General features: G+C 44.4%; 1 long non-coding RNA gene across 1 annotated transcript in view; it reads right to left on the bottom strand.

The window, feature by feature from the left end:
• Positions 1-27,262, bottom strand: part of LOC144495675 (uncharacterized) — a 54,975-nt gene that overhangs the window by 20,121 nt on the left and 7,592 nt on the right. The window lies entirely within an intron of this gene.

Raw genomic sequence — 27,262 nt, 5'->3', positions numbered from 1 at the left:
TTCCTCTCCAAGCCACTCACCATCCTGACTTGGAAATATATCACTGTTCCTTCGCAGTTGCTGGGTCAAAGAAATTCACTCCCTAACAGCATTGTGGGACTGCAGCAATTAGAGAAGGCAGCTCACCACCACCTTCTCGAGGGCAACTAGGGATGGCTAAAGTACAGCACAGGAACAGGCTCTTCGGCCCCCCAAGCCTGTGCCGATCATGATGCCTGCCTAAACTAAAACCGTATGCACTTACGGAGTCCGTATCCTTCCATTCCCATCCTATTCATGTATTTGTCTAGATGCCCCTTAAATGCCGCTATTGTACCTGTTCCCACCACCACCCTGGGCAGCGCATTCCAGACATTCACCATCCTCTGTGTGGAGTGATGTGAAGTGATGTGAAACTCTCATGGAGGGGTTCGCCTCAGTAGGTGTCTGTGCATAGAGCCTCCAGATGGATAAAAGCAAATTATTGCAGATGCTGGAATCTAAAACCGAAAGAGAAAATGCTGGAAAATCTCAGCAGGTCTGGTAGCATCTGTCAGGAGAGAAAAGAGCTGACGTTTCGAGTCCAGATGACCCTTTGTGACAAAGGTGACTTGCCCTTCACGGATTTGTGAAGGGCAAGTCGTGCCTCACAAATTTGATTGAATTTTTTGAGGAGGTAACTAAGTGTGTTGATGAAGGTAGGGCAGTTGATGTCATATACATGGATTTTAGTAAGGCGTTTATAAGGTCCCCCATGGTCGGCTTATGATGAAAGTAAGGAGGTGTGGGATAGAGGGAAAGTTGGCCGATTGGATAGGTAACTGGCTATCTGATCAAAGACAGAGGGAGGTGGTGGATGGAAAATTTTCGGACTGGAGGCAGGTTGCTAGCGGAGTGCCACAGGGATCAGTGCTTGGTCCTCTGCTCTTTGTGATTTTTATTAATGACTTGGAGGAGGGGGCTGAAGGGTAGATCAGTAAATTTGCTGATGACACCAAGATTCGTGGAGTAGTGGATGAGGTGGAGGGCTGTTGTAGGCTGCAAAGAGACATAGATTGGATGCAAAGCTGGGCTGAAAAATGGCAAATGGAGTTTAACCCTGATAAATGTGAGGTGATTCATTTTGGTAGGACTAATTTAAATGTGGATTACAGGGTCAAAGGTAGGGTTCTGAAGACTGTGGAGGAACAGAGAGATCTTGGGGTCCATATCCACAGATCTCTAAAGGTTGCCACTCAAGTGGATAGAGCTGTGAAGAAGGCCTATAGTGTGTTAGCTTTTATTAACAGGGGGTTGGAGTTTAAGAGCTGTGGGGTTATGCTGCAGCTGTACAGGACCTTGGTGAGACCACATTTGGAATATTGTGTGCAGTTCTGGTCACCTCACTATAAGAAGGATGTGGAAGCGCTGGAAAGAGTGCAGAGGAAATTTACCAGGATGCTGCCTGATTTGGAGGGTAGGTCTTATGAGGAAAGGTTGAGGGAGCTAGGGCTGTTCTCTCTGGAGCGGAGGAGGCTGAGGGGAGACTTAATAGAGGTTTATAAAATGATGAAGGGGATAGATAGAGTGAACGTTCAAAGACTATTTCCTCGGGTGGATGGAGCTATTACAAGGGGGCATAACTATAGGGTTCATGGTGGGAGATATAGGAAGGATATCAGAGGTAGGTTCTTTACGCAGAGAGTGGTTGGGGTGTGGAATGGACTGCCTGCAGTGATAGTGGAGTCAGACACTTTAGGAACATTTAAGCGGTTATTGGATAGGCACATGGAGCACACCAGGATGACAGGGAGTGGGATAGCTTGATCTTGGTTTCAGATAAAGCTCGGCACAACATCGTGGGCCGAAGGGCCTATTCTGTGCTGTACTGTTCTATGTTCTATGTTCTATGACTGATATCAGCAAGTTTTTTTCACGGACACAGAATTCAGCAAATATATTGGAACTTCTGGGTCAAATACTGGAGGTGAAGAAAGCGCGAATATTTTAAGAATCAATTGGATATTGTGACGGGGAAGAGGCACTGCAGAACCTTTGTGTGAGGATGAATTAAACTGGCCTGAATGTTCTTGACAATCCATGCTTACCTTGTAAACTAGTGAATGTACATTAGTTAACACAAGGCATTTTAAAAGCTTGTAGGGCCAATATTCCTGTGTCCTATCCAGAGTATAGTCCCCCTGCAATGATATGAATCTACCTGCATTTCCATTTTTCAGGATGCTTACCTAAGTCGACACTCCCTTAGCACAGTTCCACCTCCTGGCAAAGCATAGTGCTTGGAAGCAAGGCAGGTCTGAAGCAGCAAGACCTTCTGACTGATGTCCAAAAATAACAGCCTGACAGAATCTAGCTCTAATACATGATAAGCAGAACCAGTTCTGCTGCTCTTTGCTGCCTGCCCTTCTCTGATCCTGTGATCATAAAGAAGCTGAGAACAGGGTCTAAGACCCACATCACCTCCACACCCCCAGACACAGTAGGGGATTTACAGTTTGGGAGGCCCTGTGATCAGCTTCGTTTTTGGGACCTTCTTTCCCCATTCAGTCCGGGGACCCAAAGACCAGAGTCAAGAAAATTCACAAATTGATCTGTGCTTCTTCTTCTATGAGTAATTGTCTTGTTGAAATCCAAGTTTACCTTTTTTTCTGAATGATGGTAAATATTGTGACACGAGATGAACAAACTTTTTTTTTTAACTTTTCCAATTCAATCAAATCAAATCCAATTCAGAGTCTCAACAAGTTGAGACATTTCCGATCCAGGCTGACAAGACAGGGCAAGCGACCAAATCACCCTGTCCTGGGTCTGATCTACATGAGCCAAGCTGATTGGAGGAGGGAAAGCAATACCTCCTCCAAGACTTGAGCTCATTTGCATCTTAGCCAAAAGGCCGAGATGCCGCTTTTAAAAATTGCTTCATATGAAACATATGAAGCTTCAATGTAACCTAATGACCTCAACCAAGTGCAGCATCCGCATAACTACACTTGATCTTAGCCAAAAGGCACGAGATGAACAAACGATGAACTTGACTTTACTGGATGCAAATTTACCAACACAATTCAGGTCACAGGTATAGGTTGAGATGAGGAGGAACTACTTTTTGCAGAGGGTGGTGAATTTGTGGAACTTGCTGCCCCATAGCACAGTGGAGTCTGAATTGTTGAATGGTTTCAAGAGGGAGATATACATATTTCTAATAAAAAAGGGAAAGAGGGATATGGGGAACAGGTGTGGAGGTGGATTTGAGACCAGGGAGATCTGCCATGATCTGATTGAATGGCGGAGCAGGCTTGAAGGGCTGAATTTGCCTACCTCTGTTCCTACTGCTCCTAATTCCTATGTTCCTATGTTTGTGCCTTTTCTTTGGTTTCTTTTCTAATGTGATTCCCCCAAACCTACTCACTCAATATGATCCCCTCCAATCTGCTCACAGTGATTCCTCCATCCTCTTTCATCAATTCCTTTTGGACCTGCTTTCTCAATAATCCAGACCAATGCTCAGTAATCCCTTTAAACACAATATACTTCCCTCATTCATTCACTTAATGATAACTGTTTGGACCCAAACACTTAGTGAGCTGCTTTTTCGACACAGTCCCTGAGACTGACTCAATGATTGGGAACCCTCAGACGCCACTAAATGAGATCTCTCTCTCCCTCTCTCAGATCACTCACGTGAGATCTCTTGAGTAGTTCTGAAGAAGATCCCCTCTAAACTCTCTCTGAGACCGCCCCCTCAAATTCACTTTCTCAAAGAGAGCTCCTCAGACCCAATGCCAGAGTTTGCTATTTTTTTTCCAAAGAAAATACTAAACATAAGTAGTTTTCTAATAACGCAACTTGAGCAGAGACTTGTCTCAAAAGGATTTGTTTCCCTCCCAGACTTATTTCAGGGGATCTACTTATTATCATCATCCACCCCACAAATCTCTGTACTTGACAGATGATTCTTGGCCATTTCTGCTACTGCAATTCCACCATCAAACACATCCTTCCCTCCACTTCCTTTCAGCATTCCGAAATGACTATTCCCACCTCGACACCCTGGTCCACCGCTCCGTCACCTTTAACACCTGTTCCTTCTCCGTTTGCTTGCAGGTGAGACAACCCGTGACCTTTCGCCTCCTGCCTTTCCACCTTTCAGGGCCCCAAAAACCTTCTGGGTGAGACAGGGATTTACTTGTACTTCTCTCTATCCAGTATACTGAGCTTGCTGCTCAACATCAGGGAAGCCAAAGGTGGATTAGGGCAATCGCTTTGCTGGACATCTCTATTCTGTCTGTAAGAATGAAGATCCTGCCAGCGGGAAGGGCTGGAAGGGCCCACCCCCCTGTTTCTCAATGAGACGCCTGTAACGACTTCAATCAGACCATTGAGATTGGCCTATTGGAGTATGAACTCCCTGATTAAGGAACCAATTGATGGGCCAATCAGGGAGTCTTTGCCTTGTACTTAACTGGGAGTGTCAGTTCCTCTGACACCCCCGGAGGTAGACTGCTGACTACTAGCACCCTGTGTACTGCTGTTAGAGTTGGTAAATAAAGGGATTTTGGTGAAGGGACTTCTGCCTCCGAAGACTTATTACAACGCCCGCAATTTTACTCTCTCTCTTTTAGATCAGCCTTAAATAATCAGTCAGCGTGAACCGGGTTGTGCATTTACAGCGATAAACTTCAGGTTAAATTGAATTGCACTAAGTTCGTGGAAGAGCCTGGTTCCCAAACAGAGGGCTGATACAGATTCTCATCTCTTTAGCCCGTTTACTGTACAGAACACTATAGACTTTTTGCTGCTGCCTCCATCCTTTGTCAGCCCCTGGCCCTTGGAGGATCCAATGCTGCCTTGACTTTTGCTTGCCTTTCCAGTATCTCCAAATAAAGATAACTTTTGATTTTGCTTCATTTTTGATTGTTTCAATTTTGCATCAAATGTTCCAGCTCAAGCATCCAGTCCTCAAGTATTCTCGGCTGGAATATGGGACAAGGTGGGGAAATGGTCGAAGTCAAGATTCCCCATGGAAAAGAGTCACCGCAGCGTCACAGGCTCAGAGAGCTACTGCACTTTCCAACAAGTCTGCTCTTCGAAGAATGTGAGAGAAGTTATTCAGCCAATCACAGGCTGCTACCTCCCTAGTGAACCTATCAGCAGCTAATGCAGGAAGAAATCAGCCTGTGATTGGCTGATTAGCTCCACAGCATTCCCCAAACATCAGAGCAGTCAGCCGTGCCTGTGCGGGAAAGCCTGGAATGTTGGTCAAATTTGACACTCAGAGACCTCGCGCTCTTTTGCCGAAATCTCTCGGTCAGGTTCAGGAGGAGGGAATTCCATTCCATTCCGAGAATTAACAGAAGGGAATGTTTTGAAATATGTTCATTTTGGGAGCCCCCATCATTTAGTAGCCCAATGCCAGGGCACAGTGTGTTTCATTGCAAACATGCCCCTACCCAGACAACCATCTAGGGTTTGGGGAGGGAGTGAGACAGGAAGGCTGAGAATTCCCCTTCCTGTCTAACTCATGTGGCAAAACTTAACCTGCATTGACCCCAGGTAGTTTATCTCCTGGGAAATCCTGAAGCAACATTGCAGGAGCGGAGATCCTACACCGCAGGTATTTTCTTTAGCTCCCATGAAAAGTCATCCACGCTCCATATTAGATTTTGGTAAAAGTAAAATTCAGCTCCACTTCATGCTCCTCATCCATACTCAAAAAGCGATCTTGAGCCCACGCTCTCCGTCTGTGGGATCGGCAGTGGGGGGTCAGGATCCAGTGAAGCCTGGAAATTGCGAATGCCGCTGATGAGATCTCCGATGTCTGATTTTCGCCGCCCCTCGCTGATGATGTAATCAGGCTCACGCCCATAATGGGGGCCTTTTTTTGCCAGAGTCATAAGATCTGGAGAGAAAACTGGCCCGTTTCCCTGGCGGGAAACACACCAGTGTTCAGTCAGATCCTGACAGTTTGACGTTTTGTGGTAAGATTCCACCCGTTTGCTCTGTCCTCCCTCCACAGATGCTGACAGACCTGCTGAGATTTTCCAGCATTTTCTTTTTTTGTTTCAGATTCCAGCAGCTGCAGTAATTTGCTTTTATCACGGACACTATTCCCTTCTTCCTTTATTTTATGACCAAAGATTAAGTGCTCCCAGATACAAACACCCTCCCCCCAAAAAAACCTGTTGAGTATTCCCAATAATGAGGAGTTGACTGACAAAGTGGAAAACGAGCCAGGTTGGCCTGGTCTACAACAATTAAAACAGAGCCAATGTGGCCAATTGTTGCCTCATCAGTCCATTCTGAATCATCTGAAGGTATGGTTGACACAATCAAGCAGCAATTACTCAGCAATAACCTGATCGCTGATGTTCCGCTTGGGCTCCGCTTCGATCAGTTGGCTCCAGATCTCAGCCCTGGTCCAAACGTGGAGAGGAAGGAGAGCTCAAATCCAGCAGTGAGGTGAGAGTGGTTGCGCTTGGTGTCAAGGCAGCATTTGACCAAGTATGGCATCAAGGAGCCTAAATAAAACTGAAGTCAATGGAAATCAGGGGAATACTCTTCACTGGCTGGAGTCATTGTCCGCTCAAAGTAAGATAGTTGTGGTTGGAAGCCAATGATCTCAGTCCCAGGACATCGCTGCAGGAGTTCCTCATTCATCCTTAGCTGCTTCATCAAATACTTTTGTTCCATCATAGGGTGGGATTTTTTGGATGATGGGGTTTCCTGCCTAGCCGCTGATGAGGTACGCCAATGTAGGCAGGCCCACAGCCAGTGCTGGATTTAAACTTGGTGAGGCCCTAAGCTATATAAAGCTTGGAGGCCCCTTGTTAAAAAGTTACACCAAAAGGTCTCACAAAGGTGCGTACCAAAACAGGACCTTGGGTCGCCACAAAAAAATTGAAAACATAATTATGCCTTTTAATTATTTAATAGCAAGGTATTTAAAGTGAAAAATACAAATTATTTTCAAATGAATGCATTAACTGATTACATATTTATCATTTTGCCATTTTAAAATTATACATAAAAATTTGCTACACAAGCCATTTCAAAAACTACAGAACACATAAAAAGCCACGTGTAATTTTAAAACACCTCAAAAAAAATTCTGAAATTTTGTGAGGCCCCTGCGGAATGTGAGGCCCTAAGCTGTAGCTTGTTTAGCTTATGCCTAAATCCGGCACTGACCACTCTGATTGGAGAGTGGATTTTCACCCCTTGCTCAGAAGTACCAAGTATTTGTGGCCACTACTGAGGAAAGAAAGGGCCCTACGGCTACTGAAGGTAGGTTGATAATAAAAAGAATAATATCTTCTCTGATGGAGGAGGAGCCCCTCTAAGGAAAGTGCAAGGGCTGCAGAGGCTGGTTTCCCTTCCCGCAAACTGGATAACCCCCCCACCCCCATCCTAACTGCTGCTGGAAGGTGTCTCCATTTAGATGCAGCCTCCCCACCTGTCAGGAGACGAAGGGGGAGCGGGGTGGGGGGTGGGCGGGGTGCAGCTGGATCTGCAGTCAGCAAAATGCTGACAGCCTGGTCAAATTCATACAAAACATTTCAAAGAAGAGCCATGCTGGATTTAAAATGTTAACTCTGTTTCTCTCTCAGCAGATGCTGCCAGACCAGTTTCCAGCACTTTTTGTTTTTATTTCAGATTTCCTGCATCCATTGTATTTTGTTTTCACTTTACAAATAGGTATTCTGTCTCCTTGTTGTAGGTCACCTCTCCACTCCCTTAGCCACCATTGGTAAAAATCCCCAACAGCAGGACATGGTTGGGGAGCCTCTCTGCCATGGCTCCCCGGAATTTTACTGGCTACCCCTGTTTTGTTCCCATCTCATGCACGACAGTAAAACTTTCACTATAGGGTCACAAGAGGGGTATTTGCTGATGATCACAGATATCAGTCCCAGTCGCAACTTCTCAGATAAAGCACTCCATACTTGTCTGGACAAGATCTGGGCGGCATTCAGGCTTGGGCTGACAAGTGACAAGAAACATTCGCCACCTTGTTCCAAGCAATGAACATCTCCAAAAAAGTCAGAGTCTAACCATCTCCCCTTGACATTCAAAGGCATTCACCCCCATCAACATCCCGGAGTCACCAGTGACCTGAAGCTTCATTGGAACAGCCACATAAGTATTGCAGCCACTTTGTGTTCAGAGGCTGGGTATCGCGGACCTCGGTATTCTGAGTGACGTGTTCTCTTGTCTCCCCAAAGCCTTGCTACCATTCATAACAAACAGGTCAGGAGGGGAATATTCTCCATTCTTCTAGATTAGTGCTTCTCCAACAACACTCAAGATCCTTAACAGCAGCTAAGGCAAAGCAATCCATTTGATTGGCACCCCATCTATCGCTTTACATATTCATTCCATCCATCACCGACACAGTGGCAGGAGTGTTTACCAACACACCAAGCCTCCTTTGACAGCACTTCCCGAACACATGATCCCTTACCAGCTAGAAGGATAAAGGCAACAGACCCATGGGAACACTTCCACCTGCAAGTTAGTGTCCAATCACACACTATTCTTACTTGGAAATACATCAGCGTTCATTCTTCATTGCTGTCAATATCTTGGAATTCCCTCTCTAACATGAACTGTGGAAGTGCTTTATCTCGACTACAGTGATTCAAGGAGGTGGCTCACCACTGGCTTCTCAAAGGAACTTAAGGATGGGCAACAGATGCTCGCTCTGCCAGAGACGCTCACATGCCATAAGTGTGCAAAAAAATCTGTTTTATCCAGATTTCCAGCAGCTTCAGTATTTGGCTTTTGCAATCTGAAGCTCTCCACTGACCTCTAGTGTTGGTACAAATGACATGTACTCATAGAATCAGAACATTTTACCACGCGGTAAGTGGCCAATTGGCCTTTAAAAGAGCTTTCCAATTAGTTCCACTTCCTGTTCTTTCCCATAGCTCTGCAAGTTTTCCATTTCAAGTATATGTCTCATTACCTTTTGAAAATTATAAATTTTCTTCTGTTAAGGGTAAATACTAAATGCCGAGCTGTTCAAATCACAGAACGGAAACTTGAAACAACTGCCCCCGCGTTAGTGTTTGCAATTTGTACATCATGAGGAGAGATTTTGAAATCCAGAAATTATGTCCCGACTAATTGTGATGATTTTATAGCAAAGTAAATGCTTATTAAGAAATAGAAAAAGAATAAAACAAAATAGAATCACATTTAAATTTGACAATGGCTTCACACAGTACCAATACATTACAAACAGTTCCATACAATCTTAATTTAACTACCTTCAGAGCTAATCTTCCCCATCTGTTCAGTAACACCATAGGATTTTAAGATCCAATAACTTTTATCACACAATGGGCACAATTCTCCCATTTTCTAAGTGTGCTGTCCAGCAGGAAATATGGTGCGATTCCTGTTGGGTGGCTCAGCGTAATTCAGATCACAATCCACCCACACTTAGACAATTCTTTGGAGGTTGGGGTGATTTGCACTGTGAAAGGGATGTGTGGGACTGAAAGACGCCAGCAAGGTTGGCTCCTCAGAGATCAGGGCGCTATTTTTAAAGGATGCCCTGAACTCAAAATAAAGCTGAAGGTCCTCCTCAGAGTCATCGTGACCCCTGCAGAAATAGGGAAAAACCCCAATCCTTGAACCCGGAGAGGCAGCCTTCCCCCATCACTAAATTTCCAGGTCACCCCCCCTCTGCCCCCCACCCCCATCCATACTCACCGGCATCAAGACATTGGTCCCCCCAAGTGAGCAATACCGAGCTATGGGGTCACCGAAGACCACGCCTCCTTCAAGCATCCCCTTCAAACACACCTCCTTGAAGCACCTCATTCAGGCCCTGCCACTTGTCAGTGCTATAATTAAGAAAACCCATCAGCTTTTCTACCTTCTCAGGAGGCTAAGGACATTTGGCATGTCCACTACGACTCTCACCAATTTTTACAGATGCACCATAGAAAGCATCCTTTCCAGATGTATCATACTTGGTATGGCTTCTGCTCTGACCAAGACTGCAAGAAACTACAAAAGATCGTGAATGTAGCCCAGTCCATCACTCAAACCAGCCTCCCATCCATTGACACTGTCTACACTTCCCGCTGCTTCGAAAAAGCAGCCAACACAATCAAGGACTCCACACACCCCGGACATACTTTCTTCCATCTTCTTCCGTCGGGAAAATGGTATAAAAGTCTGAGATCACGTGCCAACCAACTCAAGAACACTTCTTTCCTGTTATCATCAGACTTTTGAATGGACCTACATTATATTAAGTTGATCTTTCTCTACACCCTAGCTATGATTGTGACACTACATTCTGCACTCTCTCCTTTTCTTCTCCTCTATGTACTCTATAAATGGTATGCTTTGTCTGTTTTGCGCACAAGAAACAATACTTTTCACTGTATACCAATACATGTGACAATAATAAGTCAACTCAAATCAGTGCTAGGTTGGCAGTGCCAGGGGCAATATGCAGCCATGTCCCTCACCATCCAACGGCTCCAATGGCCCAGAGTGGAGACCAGTAGTGATTCTGTCTGGCTTCCCATTGCATCAGTGAATTGGTGAATACCGGGAACTGGGTGAATCCTCCTAAAACCTGGAAATGCTTATTTAAACAAGTATTTAATTATGCTAATCTGATTGCATTTGGCCCCTCTCGCGTGATTCCTCTAACCAGAACGTGATTTCCACCTTGGAATCGGGGCCGGAGAATCGTCCCCAGTATCATTAATTCTTCCTTGGCGTGCTGAAACCTATGAGAGTTCTAGATCTCAGCAGTCAGCAGGAATAGCTGGTCAAACGCCCAGCAAACAGTGTAACGAAGCCAGATCTGAAAAGCCAACTGCTGTTAACCTCAGAGATTTGATTTGATTTATTATTGTCGCATGTATTAATATACAGTGAAAAGTATTGTTTCTGTATAGTGTGCAGAGATGTGTGCATTGATTGTGGCTGGGGCGGGGGAGTGATGCCAGATGTGATCGGCAGAGATGGGGGGAGCCCTTGAGATCTCTGTGGTGGGGTGGGGGAGAGGTTACTTCTTGGTCTGATCAGGGTTCCCTTTACTGCCGTATGTGCCCCCTCCCCCCTTCCCCCACCGCTCTTTTCTTTTGACAAAGTATCATAAGATCTGGAGAAAAAACCTGCAGAAAGATGACTGTTTTCAGTCAGATCCTGACACGTTGCCATTTTTTGTTGAGGTTCTGCTCTTTATGCTTGCAACTCTTTCACAAACTGCAACAGAGACTAGGTCAACTGTTAATTTTAAATCAGAGATTGACAACGGGTTATGGGGAAAAAGCAGGAATGTGTTAGATTGTAAATCAGCAATGTTGAATGTTGGAACAGGCTCAAGGTTTAAATGGCCAACCTTCTTCCTATCTTTGCTGGTGCTTACAATTATAGGAATGCTGTTGGGAACTTTGATTTAAGTTGTACATTAGCTTCTTACATCTCCTCCTCTTGGACTCCTAGAAGGAGATTAAATGTATATAAATCATAAGATGCCACTTAAAACAAATACTTGCATGGCAAGGTATGATCATCCTATTTCACAGGATGTAATGCGTTGATCACAATAGTGGATTCAACAGTGTTGTATTCTATCTGAAACGTTGGGCGGGATTTTATGGCCTTGCTCATCCCGAAACCATAAAATTTCCCCCGAGGTCAACGGATCTTTCCATGGTCCGCCCCTTGCCTGCTCCGATTCCCGTGGCAGGCGGAATGATAAAATTCCAGCCAATAACTATAGTTCTCTGTCCAAAGAAGCTGCAAGACCTGTTAAATATTTGCAGCATTTTCTTCTGTGACATATTTCTATAGTGTTGTAATATAACATCTTCGATTGGAAACTTCCTTGTCCTTGTTGAAAATTGGTTACCAATTTCTCGTTTCTCTCTCGTTTCCTTCTCCATGAACTTTCTCATTTCCTTCTCTATGCACGATATGCTTTGTCTGTACAGCGTACAAGAAACAATACTTTTCACTGTATACTAATACATGTGACAATAATAAATCAAATCAAATCAAATCAAATCAAATATTGGTAAGCAAATTGCAGTTTTTTTTATTTGATTTGACTTATTATTGTCACATGTATTAGTATACAATGAAAAGTATTGTTTCTTGCACGCTATACAAACAGCATACCATTCATAGAGAAAGAAATGAGACAGTGCAGAATGTAGTGTTATAACTAGGGTTTAGAGAAAGATCAACTTAATGCAAGGTAGGTCCATTAAAAAGTCTGATGGCAGTAGGGAAGAAGCTGTTCTTGAGTCAGATGGTACGCGACCTCAGACTTATGTATCTTTCGTATTAGGTCCTTTGTTTGGATGTGTCTGGAGAGGTTGTTCCGAGCCACCTTTATACAGATCAAAGATTCAGTCATTAAACTAAAGCAAAATACTGTGGGAGGCTAGATTCTAAAATTGAAGAAACAGAAAATGGTGCAAACAAACAGCAGGTCAGAGAGTATTTGTGGAGAGAGAAAAATAGTTAACTGACCATCAGAACCTGAAGATGTTAACAATGGACTGTTTTAAGCAAATACAGAGCCAGGATGGGTAGGCAAGGAGTGAAGTCTCTGAGAGGGTGGAGGGCAGAAGTCATTAAATGATAAATAGTGATGATGTAAATCAAAAGCTGGTGATGGTGATAGATTAGGAACAAAAGATGGATCCAAAGGAGGTGTAAATGGTTGCCGGACTACATTTGAGGGAGATGGGAACAAAAAGATCTGACAAAGCTAGCTTCCATATCCCAGGCGTTTGGTGGAAGAAAACCAGGTAAAAATGAATGAAATGCTGATGTGTCACAGTAGAATAAGTGACATAAGAAGTTTCAACATTAACACGCAGTATTTGTCACACTTATAGTTGTTAATATAAAAGAATTTATACTGTTCAAAGACCTACCATAAATCACCCCAATTCCAGTACTGTCACAATAAGCAGGATTTTCCGGCCCATCCCATTGGCGGAGTCTTCTGGTCCCGCCGAAGTCAATGTGGATTTAAATGGATCACGACATTCCCCACAGGAAAAACCACCACAGCAGGGCTGGAACTTCTGGGCGGATGAACTGGCAGTGGCATAGCTGAGAATGAATACGTTGGTGGGATAAAATTTTCAGTGCAAAAGTGGTTAGCACTGCTGCCTCACAGCGCCAGAGACCCGGGTTCAATTCCCGACTTCGGTGACTGTGCGGAGTCTGCACGTTCTCCCTGTGTCTGCGTGGGTTTCCTCCGGGCACTCCGGTTTCCTCCCACAACCCAAAAGATGTACTGGTTAGGTTGCATTGGCCATGGTAAATTCTCCCTCAGTGTACCTGAACAGGCACCAGAGTATGACAACTAGGGGATTTTCACAGTAACTTCATTGCAGTGTTAATGTAAGCCGAAGTGTGGCACTAATAAATAAATTTTAAACTTTAAACAAAATACGGCAGATACTGGAAATCTGAATTGATAATCCCTTAAGCAAACTGCAACAATCTTCAAAGACATGGCACTACAGTCAGCAATGTCAGACTATACAAAGTTTGAGAACAGTCCATGTTGCAGCATAATAAATGACATTACTTAGACAATAAAATGTTTGATGTTATAGCACAATGCAGAATGGCACAAGATAATAGTAACATTTGTGAAGTGACATTATAGATAATGGGCCAGAACCTCCATGCAGTGGCAATCAGCATTGATTACCATTTCGCTCCTTTTCACTCACCCTAGTCTGGAGCTGCATATTTCTCACCCAGACTTCTGAGCCAGAACTGGTTTGAAAGGTACAGTCGGTGGGTTGGGAGGGTAGTCAGTCAGGAGGTGGGGTTTGTATAGTTACCCAAGAGTTAGAAGTGGTTTTAATCCTTCTAACATTCCTTGGGTAACTTTTCTTTTATTCATTCATGGGACATGGGCGTCGCCGGCTGGCCAGCATTTTTTGCCCATCCCTAGTTGCCCTTGCTAAGCCTTTTCAGAGGGCAGTTGAGAGTCAACCACATTGCTGTGGCTCTGGAGTCACATGTAGGCCAGACTGGGTAAGGACGGCAGATTTCCTTCCCTAAAGGACATTAGTGAACCAGGTGGGTTTTTCCGACAATCGACAACGGTTTTCTGGTCATCAGTAGATTCTTAATTCCAGATATTTTTCATTGAATTCAAATTGCACCATCTGCTCTGGCGGGATTCAAAGCCGGGTCCCCAGAACATTAGCTGAGTTTTTAGATTAATAGCCTAGTGATAATAGTCTAGTGATAATAGTCTAACAGTGTCAGAACCATCCAAAGTCTCCAATTTCAATCAGTGTATCAGATGGTTCCATGTGCAGGGCGATTGCCCACTACATGTTTAAACTTCCCGTGGAATCTTTGCATGGGGACTTCAGAGAAGTCCAGCAGTGGATCTTCTGGGGTACCTCCAGACACAACCCTCTGGAAATCGGAAATCCAGCGCCCATGTTATAAACTAATGATGTTCAATAACATAAAGTTGTTTCAACATTCAATGATGGGGCGCTATACAAGCTATAATTATGTTCAACAAAATAGTATCATTCAAAAGTGTGACACTATTCACAGTAATAACATTCAATAATGGGGAACTATACATATTGCAATAGTATTCAGTGAGAGAAAACTATAGTATAGGTAATGATGTAAACCAATATAACTGTAGTACCATTCAATGATGTGGCACTATTCAAACTGAAGTGGCATTCACTGAAATGTAATTTTCCACAATGCTCCAAAATCCAATACAAATTAACCCACTGGGTTAGTCCCTTGTAACACAGCTACTCTACAGGGTACTGTAGTTTGCCACGGTACCTGTTCAACAGTCTAATCGTACATATACCCCGGAAGCATTGACCTGAGTCATTCACCCAGGGCAAGAACACAGGGAGGCCCTGAGACTGACTTGTTGCAGACTGAAAATAGATCAGATCACTGTCCTGCACTCCACATACCTGATCTCATGTAAATATAACAAATTCCAGTTGACTTTAGCGGCTAACAGCTGGCAGAACCATGGCCATCCGGGCACACAACTGCATATATTCTGGTCCTGTCTCATCCTCCAACATTTCCAGATGGAGGTCCTGAAGCTATGATCGGACCTGGCAAACCCTTCTAATCCAAGCCCTGGTAGACGTGGCCTGTTGTTAGCAGGGTAAAAACTGTGAACCTAGCACAGATTTACATGGACATCACTCGGCATCAAGGAAGTGCATTCCTGTACTGTGGACTGCAGAGCAATACCCAACAACAAATAAGTTAGAGGTGATTTTAACCCAACCCACCTGTATTAAGCAACTCAATGTGGCAACTAACTAACCAGAAGATTTAATAATGAAAAGAGTTATATACTACAAAGGGTTTTACAGCACAACTATGCAGGTTTGATTTGATTTGATTTATTATTGTCACATGTATTAGTGAGCACTGAAAAGAATTGTTTTTTGCGCGCTATACAGCCAAAGTATACCCGTTCATAGAAAAGGAAACGGAAGAGTGCAGAATGTAGTGTTACAGTCATAACTAGGGTGTAATGAAGTTTTAGAAGCATAGAACAAGAGTAAAAGATAGAATTAGAAGGTATGCTGGGCACAGCTTGCATGAAATCGCCTCGCTCCAGCGCCATCTTGGGATGGTCTACTACTAACAATGCCCTGACTCTAACAGAGCCCTCCAGCCCTGGGAATGCTCGCCCTTACTGATCCAAGTTCACACCCTCACGCTCCATTGGCTCCGACCCGGTAACACATCCCACAAAGCATCACCCCTTAAAGGGGTCACGCTACCACACCACCCATTGGGAAACTGATGGGATTTGATTGGCCATCCACTTAACATCCTGATCAATGAGTAGTGTAGCTTAAGAAGATAGCACAGCCATGCCCACTCTAATCCTCATAAAATATCTGAACTCACACATTTTACTTGGGGTTATTGGTTAATGATCTGGAATGGACAACTTGGTTTTTCCTGGGCTGCTGAGAATACTTTCAGTGTCCTGGTGCTATTCCAGCCAAGATCAGAATGGATTTAACCTGGGACCTCCTGGTCACCATGCCTGAAATCTACAATGAATCATAGAATCCTAACAATGCAGAAAGAGGCTATTTGGCCTATTGAGCCTGCACCTACAGCAATCCCACACAGGCCCTATCCCCTTAACCCCACATATTTACCCTGCAAATTCCCCTGATACTAAGGAGCAATTTAGCATGGCCAATCAACCTAACCCGCACATCTTTGGAGTGTGGGAGGAAACCAGAGCACCCGGAAGAAACACACAGACACGGGGAGAATGTGCAAACTCCATCCTAAGATTGGAATTGAATCCGGGTCCCTGGCATTGTGAAGCAACAGTGCTAACCATTGTGCCACTGTGCCGCCAATAAATCAAAGTGGAGAATGTGAGCATCGATCCCACTACCTCTCACATGCAAAGCGAGTGCTCTATCATTTAAGCTAATTCCCCCAACTTGGCCAGTGCATAACACAAATGATCTTAGTGCTTCAAAGTTTATTTAAAGTTTAAAGTTTATTTATTAGTCACAAGTAGGCTTACATTAACACTGAAGTGATGTTGCTATGAAAATCACCTTGTCACCACACTCCGGCGCCTGTTTGGGTACACTGAGGGAGAATTTAGCATGGCCAATGCACCTTACCAACATGTCTTTTGGAGTGTGGGAGGAAACCGGAGCATCCGGAGGAAACCCACACAGACACGGGGAGAACATGCAAACTCCACACAGACAGTGACCCAAGCCAGGAATCGGACCCAGGTCCCTGGCACTGTGAAGCCATGATGTGGAGATGCCGACGTTGGACTGGGGTAAGCATCAGTGAAGCATCTGTGAAGCAGCCTCTCAGGGACAAAAGTGGGGACTTATGCTTGGAGCCCAAAGAGGTAGGGGAGATCCTAAATGAATACTTTGCGTCGGTATTCACTAAGGAGAGGGATGTGTTGACTGGGAGTGTCTCGGAGGGGAGTGTTGAACCGTTGGAGAAAATCTCCATTACAAAGGAGGAAGTGTTAGGTTTGTTAGAGAATATAAAGACTGACAAATCCCCAGGGCCTGATGGAATCTATCCAAGGCTGCTCAGGGAGACGAGAGGTGAAATCGTTGGGCCTCTGAAGCAAATCTTTGTCTCGTCATTGGACACAGGTGAGGTCCCAGAGGATTGGAGGATAGCCAATGTGGTCCCGTTATTTAAGAAGGGTAGGAAGGATAACCCGGGTAATTATAGGCCGGTGAGCTTGACGTCCGTGGTGGGGAAGTTGTTGGAGAAGATTCTTAAAGATAGGATGTATGCGCATTTAGAAAGGAATAAACTCATTAACGATAGTCAACATGGTTTTGTGAGAGGGAGGTCATGCCTCACGAACCTGGTGGTGTTTTTTGAAGAAGTGACCAAAATGGTTGACGAAGGAAGGGCCGTAGATGTTGTCTATATGGACTTTAGTAAAGCATTTGACAAAGTCTCTCATGGTAGGCTAGTGTAAAAGGTTGGATCCCATGGGATAAAGGGGGAGGTGGCTAGATGGGTGGAGAACTGGCTTGGTCATAGAAGACAGAGGGTGGTAGTGGAAGGGTCTTTTTCCGGCTGGAGGCCTGTGACTAGTGGTGTACCGCAGGGCTCTGTATTGGGACCTCTGCTGTTTGTGATTTATATAAATTATCTGGAAGAAGGAGTAACTGGGGTGATCAGTAAGTTTGCGGACGACACAAAACTGGCAGGACTTGCAGATAGTGAGGAACATTGTCAGAGGCTACAGAAGGATATAGATAGGCTGGAAATTTGGGCAAGGAAATGGCAGATGGAGTTCAATCCTGATAAATGCGAAGTGATGCATTTTGGTGGGAATAATGTAGGGAGGAGCTACACGATAAATGGAAGAACCATAAAGGGTGTAGAGACGCAGAGGGACCTGGGTGTGCAAGTCCACAGATCTTTGAAGGTGACGTCACAGGTGGAGAAGGTGGTGAAGAAGGCATATGGCATGCTTGCCTTTATAGGACGGGGCATAGAGTATAAAAGTTGGGGTCTGATGTTGCAGATGTATAGAACGTTGGTTCGGCCGCATTTGGAATACTGCGTCCAGTTCTGGTCACCACACTACCAGAAGGACGTGGAGGCTTTGGAGAGAGTACAGAGGAGGTTTACCAGGATGTTGCCTGGTATGGAGGGGCTTGGTTATGAGGAGAGATTGGGGAAACTGGGGTTGTTCTCCTTGGAAAGACAGAGGATGAGGGGAGACTTAATAGAGGTGTATAAAATTATGAAAGGCATAGATAGGGTGAACGGTGGGAAGCTTTTCCCCGGGTCGGTGGTGACGTTCACGAGGGGTCATAGGTTCAAGGTGAAGGGGGGGAGGTTTAACACAGATATCAGAAGGACATATTTCACACAGAGGGTCGTGGGGGCCTGGAATGTGTTGCCGGGCAAGGTGGTGGAGGCGGACACACTGGGAACGTTTAAGACTTATCTAGACAGCTATATGAACGGAGTGGGAATGGAGGGATACAAAAGAGTGGTCTAGTTTGGACCAGGGAGCGGCGCGGGCTAATTGTTCCTGGTTTCTCGTTTCAAGGCTTCATTCTATGATCATCTTGCTGGTGCCAGTACAGAGTGAGACTGCGGATAGTTGGGAACCTGTCTCGGGGGCAGGGAATTCATATGGTGTTCGTGGAAGTGGAAATGACTAGGGTTGGGAAGCATTTTCCGATCGGGGCCATTGTGATCTCCTGGACTCGTTTCGATCGCCTCAGGGGGTCGGAGAGGAATTTCCCAGATTTTTTTTCCCCATATTGGCCCTGGGGTTTTTCACTCTGGGTTTTCGCCTCTCCCTGGAGATCACATGGTCTGGAATGGGGGGGTGGGGGTAAGTTAATAGGTTGTAATGAACAAAGCATCGTAGCTGTGAGGGACAGCTCGGTGGATAGGATATTGGTATGTAGATAGGCTGGAAAATTGGGCGGGGATCCTGGATTCAGGATTCAATCCTGGACCGGGGAGCGGCGCGGGCTTGGGGGGCCGAAGGGCCTGTTCCTGTGCTGTATTGTTCTTTGTTCTTTGTTCTTTGTTCAGCAGTGCTAACCACTGTGCCATCGTGTCGTCCCAATTTAGTGTATATGAGATTGTTTTCTGTTGGCTGGAAAATGGACCAGCAATAGCATGCTGCATAAATTTATGAGTAACCTGTTACAAACTATGCTGATGTCAGCTTCGATGAATGTCTGGTATCATGTACTATCTATAGTCAGAACATGATTAATATGAACACTGAAGTACTCAGTTTACAGCTGTAAGCAATGTGGCTGCAACTGTAAAGTAATGGTGAGTTGATCATTTCAAAAAGTGCATTTTGCTTCAATCATCTGGGATCATGATTCCAAGAGAACGTAGTCCGCCTTCATTTGTTGTCTGAACTGCAGGATTAATTATTCATTAAGAATGCCGGCTAACTAAACTATTCTGGGAAACTCAATATATAATCCTTTGCTTCTGTGCTTGACTGAAATAGAAAATTGTAATGTGTGAAACCAGAACAGAAATTGTGTCAAATAAAGAAAGGAACTATTACTAATATCATGAATGGAGCATCATGGTTTTGTGGCAAAAAAATGTGGGGGATCAAAAAAGTCCCTATATGCTGAAGATCGACGGAAGTGCGGTTAGTAGTTCAAGATTAAATGTTAAAACTGTCACAAATGTTTGCTGGGGGAGGGGTATGGAACTAATTAGACTGTGTTTCCTGCCAACACTGTGCATGTGGCTCTGTAATGTCATTTGAAGTGTCCAAGTAGGGAGCGACCAGTACCAAAGATGACACTGCTGTATTAATTTGCAGTCATCCACTGCAGATTATTTAAACTATAACATACATAGAGGACAGACACAGATATTTTAAAAATTCATTCACAGGATGTGGGCATCGCTGGCTGGGCCAGCATTTATTGCCCATCCCTAACTACCCATCATTTCAGAGGGCATTTGAAAATCAACCACATTTCTGTGGGTCTGGAGTCACATGTAGGCCAGACCAGCTAAGGACGGCAGATTTCCTTCCCTAAAGAACATTATTGAACGAGATGCGTTTTTACAACAACCGACAATGGTTTCATCATCATCAATAGACTTTTAATTGCAGATTTTTATTGAATTCGAGTTTCATCATCTGCCGTGGTGGGATTCAAAACCAGGTCCCCGGATCTTGCCCTGGCCCTCTGGATTATTAGTCCAGTGATAATACCACTATGCCATTGCCTCTAAGGTAAGACACTGCGTCCCCTCTGTCATGGATACTAGCAGGCTGGAATGAATCACAGCTGCTTGTAACCAGAAATTAAATAGCTAATTGGCTTGAGAAAAGTGCATTTTTTCAAGGAATAATTGCAGTTACCTATTGATCAAGGAGCAATAGTAAGGCATTGGGTTTCACAGTGAAAACTGTACAGCGTCTGCCATCCGTAAAGCCTGGGAAAATATATAGCGGTGGCACGTGCTTGATCACAATAGCCATTACATAACCATTGACAGGGTATTCCCTGAGTGTGTGAACTGCTGAATTTTGAAATTTGTGCATGCATGATCCTTCTGAGATCACCACGGTCCTGATTGCGCATGCGCAGACTTGCAGGGGCATGGACTGATATTGGCAAACTGGGCATTGTGGAATCACATAAGTAGATTTCGGCACATGTGTGGTCCAGTGCCCACACACAGACTGCCATCTTGTGTTGACAGGAGATACAGTGTACTACATAGGGTTGATCCAAACAGGCAGGAGAGTGGAGTTCAATGGGAGCTTCTTTAGAATTAGGCCCATGAAGGATCCACAGTTATGTTTTCAATGTAATTCTCCAATATGTTGTTCCTTTCAGTGTTCAAAAAAGAGAAGTCTCCTATTTCTCAGGCTGGTGATTAAATAACTAAATAGACCTGGTTGGCTGTAGAGATTCGCATTCTAATCAGTATTAAATAACACAACAGAATGATTTGGATCAAGTTGTGAACCAGCATATTTACAGGTGATAAACTTACTGACAGACAGGTTCAAAGTCCTTAATAGTTTATTGCGCAAAATAAGAAGTTTGGCAGTCGATCCCTAACTTATTTTCTTCCATTCATTAAAACAGTTGAGTCATTTTGCTTCTTCAACTTTTTGATGAATTAGCATTGTAGTGAAATCAGTAATACTGCGATATTACCATCAGCAAATTGGCAGTGAAGTAAATGTAGCTTTAGAACACCCTGAAGGCTCAGAGAGGAAATTCACTACACGTTACTGAGCCTGACAGATCAAGTGCAGGATCAATCTCTGATCTTTGTTAAGTGACCAGCTTTCTATTCGGGTGGTAGTAGTGGGGTTGTAAATGGCTTCAGTATTCTGAGTAATCAACTGAAGATCCTGCTTTCAGTCATTCTAAAAGTGGCCCTTTGTGAACAATGTGAATAAACATACTCTGGGCGAGGACAAATAATAGTCAGCTCTGTTCTGCACAGTTGAATAATTTACAGATTCTCGAGCCAGATTTTTTGATTGCTGTTTTTTTTAATGGATTGCCAACAGCTTTATTGAATGTAAAACCCAGCCTTCAACACGCATGAGAGACGAGTGGGAGTGACTGTGGAACAGGATGTGCACTGCACAATTTTAGACAAGTTGCGAGTGTACGAGCTTTGAATGTCAAGAGGCCAAAAAAGAGAGCGTTTGAATGGTAGAGGTCTGGGTGCGTTGCATATTCTGAGGTTGTTTTCTGCCTCTGCTCTGGGTACAACTTCATTCCAGTTGATAAGATTGCTAAATTTCATCTCTTGCTGCTGAAACTTTTTTAAAAATAAAATGAATTTTGGGGTATTTTGATCTAGTTCTTAATAGACACAAGTATAAAAATAAATCCTCCATTAATCAGTTAACATGGCATCTGCACTATAGATGCATCAATCATTTGGAAAATAGTCATTTAAAATTGGAAAGAAGTTCATTATCACTGACTCCCAGCATCATTCCAAAATTAATGGGATTCTATGATTCCTGTGGCGGCCGGGACGGGAGAATTCCCCCCTAAATTACCATGCAGGAACAAGCCCAAATTTTTTGCTGTTTCTGATGAAAACATAATTTTGGAGATTACGTAACAAAAGTGGTTAATGTGGTGTCTTCTTAGAAAATGAACTTCAAACTTGTGTTTGGCCGGATGTGTGCATGTGTTTCCTTGAAAAGTACCCAACAGAACTCCAGCAGATACTTAAAATGATTTTAATGTATTCAGTATAACCTCCACCTGTTTGGAAAGAGTGATACTTTCTGGATAGCTGTTGTGATGATGTGCTTGCTTCAAACTCTGGCCCACAATACTTAGTTTCAGTTTTGCCACTTGTTGTGGTTCTATAATATAAATTGTTGTGGAAAGCCTGATGCATGATTCTTATAATAAATGTGCTGAGGGGTGTCCATGTAGGGCGAGGGTGGAAATTCTGGTGGTGCCAGTGTAAGTCTGGAAGCATAATGTTATGGTCCTGTCCCAAGCCTGTGGAAGTTGCAGCATTAGGGATTGATACCAGTAGCAAGACTACAGAGACAACCATTTAGCAGAGCTAGTTGAATATTGAAGGACTCCTTGCTGCTCCATGGGAGAAAGTCAAAATGAAAAGAAGAATAAAACTTCTTACATGAATTTCCCTTGATGGAGGACCCACAATTCTAATGGTAACTGATGCTTGACATCATGGAGCCCATGTGCAACCCAGATGTTTGTCTTCTGCAGATCTGCATACATTATTGACTGCCTTGCCAAGGTGTCTAGAAGGATTTCCGGTGAAGAAGCATACAACATGTTATCAAGGGTAGAAGGCCAGCAGAGACAGATTCAAACACAATTCCTACTTGAGTTTTGCCCTTGAGAGAGTTTGAACCTAAGTTTCACCATCATTACCTATTTAACTTAGAGGGTCGAAACTCCAGTGTCGCTGTAGCGTCACCAGAAGCAGCAGGGCACAACTTTTACCTCACTGTGGTTCCATTCCAAATTCCAAGTATATTTATCATGGGATGTGAGCATTGTTGGATGGGTCAGCATTTATTGTCCATTCCTAATGGCCCTTGGAAATGTGGTGGAGAGCTGCCTTCTTGAATCACTACAGTCTATTTGGTGATAGCACAGGAAGGGAACGCCAGGATTTTGACCCATTAAAAGGAGATACCCATACTGATACGCAGTACGAGGTCACACATCCTGCTGACCAGACGGAACTTCAGAACGGCATTCTGCTTCTTTACAAGGAAAGCCATTGACATGTTGGACTGAAGTCTTGTTTTGTTCTTTTATGTGATGGCTAGGCCAGCATTTGTTGCCATCAGTAAAACTGAGAAGAATGTGATGAGCTGCTTTTATGAACTGCTATAGTCCATTTGGTAGAGGTACATCCACAGTGCTGTTAGGAAGGGTATTCCAGGATTTTGAGATAGTAACAGTGAAGGAGCAATGATTTGTTCCAAGTCAGGATGGTGTGTAGCTTGGAGATGAACATGCAGATTGTGGTGTTCCCATTCATCCATTGTCCTTGTTCTTCTTGGTGGTAGAGGTCTTGGGTTTGGAACACACTGTTGAAGGAACCTGAGCCATGAAGCCATCACAAAATTGTTTAAAGTTGCTCCTGCACTGACACACCTAGAATTATACAACTCATTCAATGGTGGACACCCCAAATCTAAAGAGAGATCAGTTGCCTGATTTCTTCTGACAGGGACAATGAAAGTCTGGGTAGGTTCACCTGGAAGGCCTGGAAACACTCCCAAGACATGCCCCCAAATTGCAGTTGGGACACAATAGGCTAGCATACGTTTTATTAGAATTCAGATATTTAGAATGTAATAAAATTTGTCTTGCAAGTACAAGACATTCTTTTAATGACACTTTGAATATCAATGTCATACTTAGGGCTGGATAATATGCTCTGGCTGGGAAGCCGGGACCTGTAACTGGAAGTTACCTTGTGCCAGTGTACTACAGGATGCCATTGTGAATGCAGGAGAAATCTGAGCAGCCTGCCATTGAAATGCAATCAGTAAGGCGCAATTTGAACCAATTAAGTTCAGAGGGTGGTTTGAGGCCCTGAGGAAATGACCAGCCTGCCCAATCACTGTTGGAGGGCAGAATGTCTGGTCGCTAAGGTCGCTAGTCATGCCCTAGAATGAGGTCACAGCCAGCAATCTCAAGGGTTCCCTGATGCAGGACAGTGTCAGGGGTCCCAGCAAATGTCAGGACTCATATCAGAGCTGTGCAGCTTATTGCAACTTCAGAGATTTAAGGTAACTGTGCATTTTTATGAGACCTAATGTGTCCAAACTTTGCCACTGAGCAGAGGTAGTATTTCCATATCTTTGCTTAGAGGAGTTGTCCAGTTTTTGCATGTTTTCTTCCAGCAGTGTCGGAGCCATTGGAGTGTGGGCAGGGGGGCGGGGGGGGGGGGGGGGGGGGGGGGGAGGCAGGGGAGAAAGACCAAACTAGCCCCTTGATTTAATGATGACTCCCTGAGAGCTCTCCTCTGTGCAGTCTCGAACCATGATGTGGAGATGCCGGCGTTGGACTGGGGTAAACACAGTAAGAAGTCTCACAACACCAGGTTAAAGTCCAACTGATTTATTTGGTGGCACAAGCTTTTGGAGTATCGCTCCTTCTTCAGGTGAACCAATATGAGAGTTCATGCCATCTGGTGGGAAGAGGAGGAACTCAACCCAAACATGTGCTGCCTGGGAGCAAGTAGCTGCAGAGGTCAGCAATGTTGTGCCAGGGTGAGTAAGGCCTCAGTATGTGTTACCTTGTGCCAGTGTGCTACAGGGTGCCATCGTGAATGCAGGAGAAATGTGAGATTTGTTGGAGCTCAAAGGCAGCTTGAAGCAAAAGGGGCATTGCTGTCAATGTCAATGTGCTCTTATAGTTTTACCCATTTGGAGGGTAGGGAGGTTGGCAGCCTGTGCAAATGAAGGATGTGCGCAGCATCTGTGCTGCCATATATTCTGTTAATAATGCTTGGGCAATGTGCCATTAAATATGCTGACAGTGCTAATGATTGCATCTTTTCAGGAGAATCATAGAACCCCTACCTTGCAGAGGGAGGCCATTCAGCCCATCAAGTCTGCACCAACACTCCAACAGAGCATCTTACCCAGGCCCTATCCCCGTAACTCCACGTATTTACTCCGCTTACATAGAAACAGAAGATAGGAGCAGGAGGAGGCCATTTGGCCCTGGTCTGCCATTCATTACAATCATGGTTGATCGTCCAACTCAGTAGCTAATTCTGCTTTTTCCCCATAACCTTTGAACCCATTTGCCACAAGTGCTATATCTAGCTGCCTCTTGAATACATTCAATGTTTTCGCAGCCTTACCCTTAACCTACACATCTATGGACACTTAGGGACAATTTAGCATGGCCAATCCACTTAACCTGCACATCTTTGGACTGTGGGAGGAAACCAGAGCACCCGGAGGAAACCCACGCAGACATGGGGAGAATGTGCAAACTCCACACGGACAGTCACCCAAGGCTGGAATTGAACCTGGGTCCCTGGAGCTGTGAGACAGGAGTGATATCCACTGTGCCACTGTGTCATTATGCTACTGAAGTCTCCACAGGCAGGCTGAAAAGAGCTTGTCATGAATAAGTTACCTCCTGAGCTACAGACATCGGGTGCCCCCCTACGTAGTTAGAAGAGATCTCCCCTGGAAGCATGTCACAGAATAATGTGACATCTGCAGATAGCTCTGTCTTTGCTGGTATATTCGAGGGGCTGCATAAGACCTTCTCCTCCTCCACTGAGGATGTCTGATGCCTTCATTACCCTCTGGGTCTGACACAGCCCTGGCCCCTCATGCACCATCTGTGCATCCTGGCAGGGCCAATCAGTTGGAAGAGGGGTGGAGGGGCATTTAGCCTGGGCTTCAAGCTCAAAGGGGCCTCAAATTTAGACACTTATTCACTTTTTGGCATTTGATAAGTTTTGCAACTTGGTTCTTATGTGCATAAGGATATAATATAGGAAAAGAAAGTAAATTTTGCTGTTCTATATTGTATATCAGGCAGCACCTGCACAACCTATTCTACCGTTGCATGATGGAGGGTGTAAGTATGTGCATACGTTGTGGCAGCAAAGCTAGCACATGGTTGAAGTTGTGGTATTATTTGTTCACAGTAACTCTTCATAATGGATAGCTGTTCAACATAAAGTCCAAAGCCAAACAAATTGTTTCATGAAATATTCGAACTTGGACTCTCTGGGTGTTTCCTAATATCACAATGACATTGCATATTTTTGTCAATTTATCTGCATCAGTGGCACCAGTCCACTTTCAACATATTGAAGCAGGTAAAGAACTACCATCGTTCAACTATGGCACAAGATTCTTTGAATGGTCACGCCAAGCTTAATATCAACTTTAACATTGCATAGAAGCTAGATTTTTCCTGCACTAATTAGGGCATGCGCACTGGAAAAGGGTAGAAAAGCATTTGTTAATTTTTTTAAATATTCAAGTTATGTCTCACGTTTTCTTTGGTTCCCTATTTTGTTTTCATGTATCTTCACTTTTTATAATGATCTCAAAATCTCTGGACCTCTGAGAAGGCCTGAATCCTGGATCTCACGCTCTGCCCTTCTTCCTTTCCTCCCCCCAATCCTCCTCACGGGAGGTTGTGTCTCCCACTGACACTGCACTACCCATCTCTCAACTACTCTAAAACCTGGGAAGATGGACAAGATGTGGAGATGCCGGCGTTGGACTGGGGTAAACACAGTAAGAAGTCTCACAACACCAGGTTAAAGTCCAACAGGTCTCTCCACTCACATTGTCTGTACATTTAAGACTTGATTACCTGTAAAGACTCGCATTCCAATAATTATTTTGTAAATTGAGTTTGTGTCTTTATATACCCTGTTTGTGAATAGAACTCCCACTCACCTGACGAAGGGGCAGCGCTCCGAAAGCTGGTGGCTTTTGCTACCAAATAAACCTGTTGGACTTTAACCTGGTGTTGTGAGACTTCTTAAGATGGACAAAGACAAGATGGGGCGGCAAGGTGGCACAGTGGTTAGCACTGCTGCCTCACAGTGCCAGGGACCTGGGTTCAATTCCGGCCTTGGGTCACTGTCTGTGCGGAGTCTGCACATTCTTCCTGTGTCTGCGTGGGTTTCTTCTGGGTGCTCTGGTTTCCTCCCACAGTCCAAAGATGTGCGGGTTAGATTAATTGGCCATACT

The sequence above is a fragment of the Mustelus asterias genome, chromosome 7, assembly GCF_964213995.1.
Source record: "Mustelus asterias chromosome 7, sMusAst1.hap1.1, whole genome shotgun sequence".
NCBI lineage: Eukaryota > Metazoa > Chordata > Chondrichthyes > Carcharhiniformes > Triakidae > Mustelus > Mustelus asterias.
Note: the sequence above shows the minus strand (reverse complement) of the source record. Positions and strands in the feature narration are given on the sequence as shown.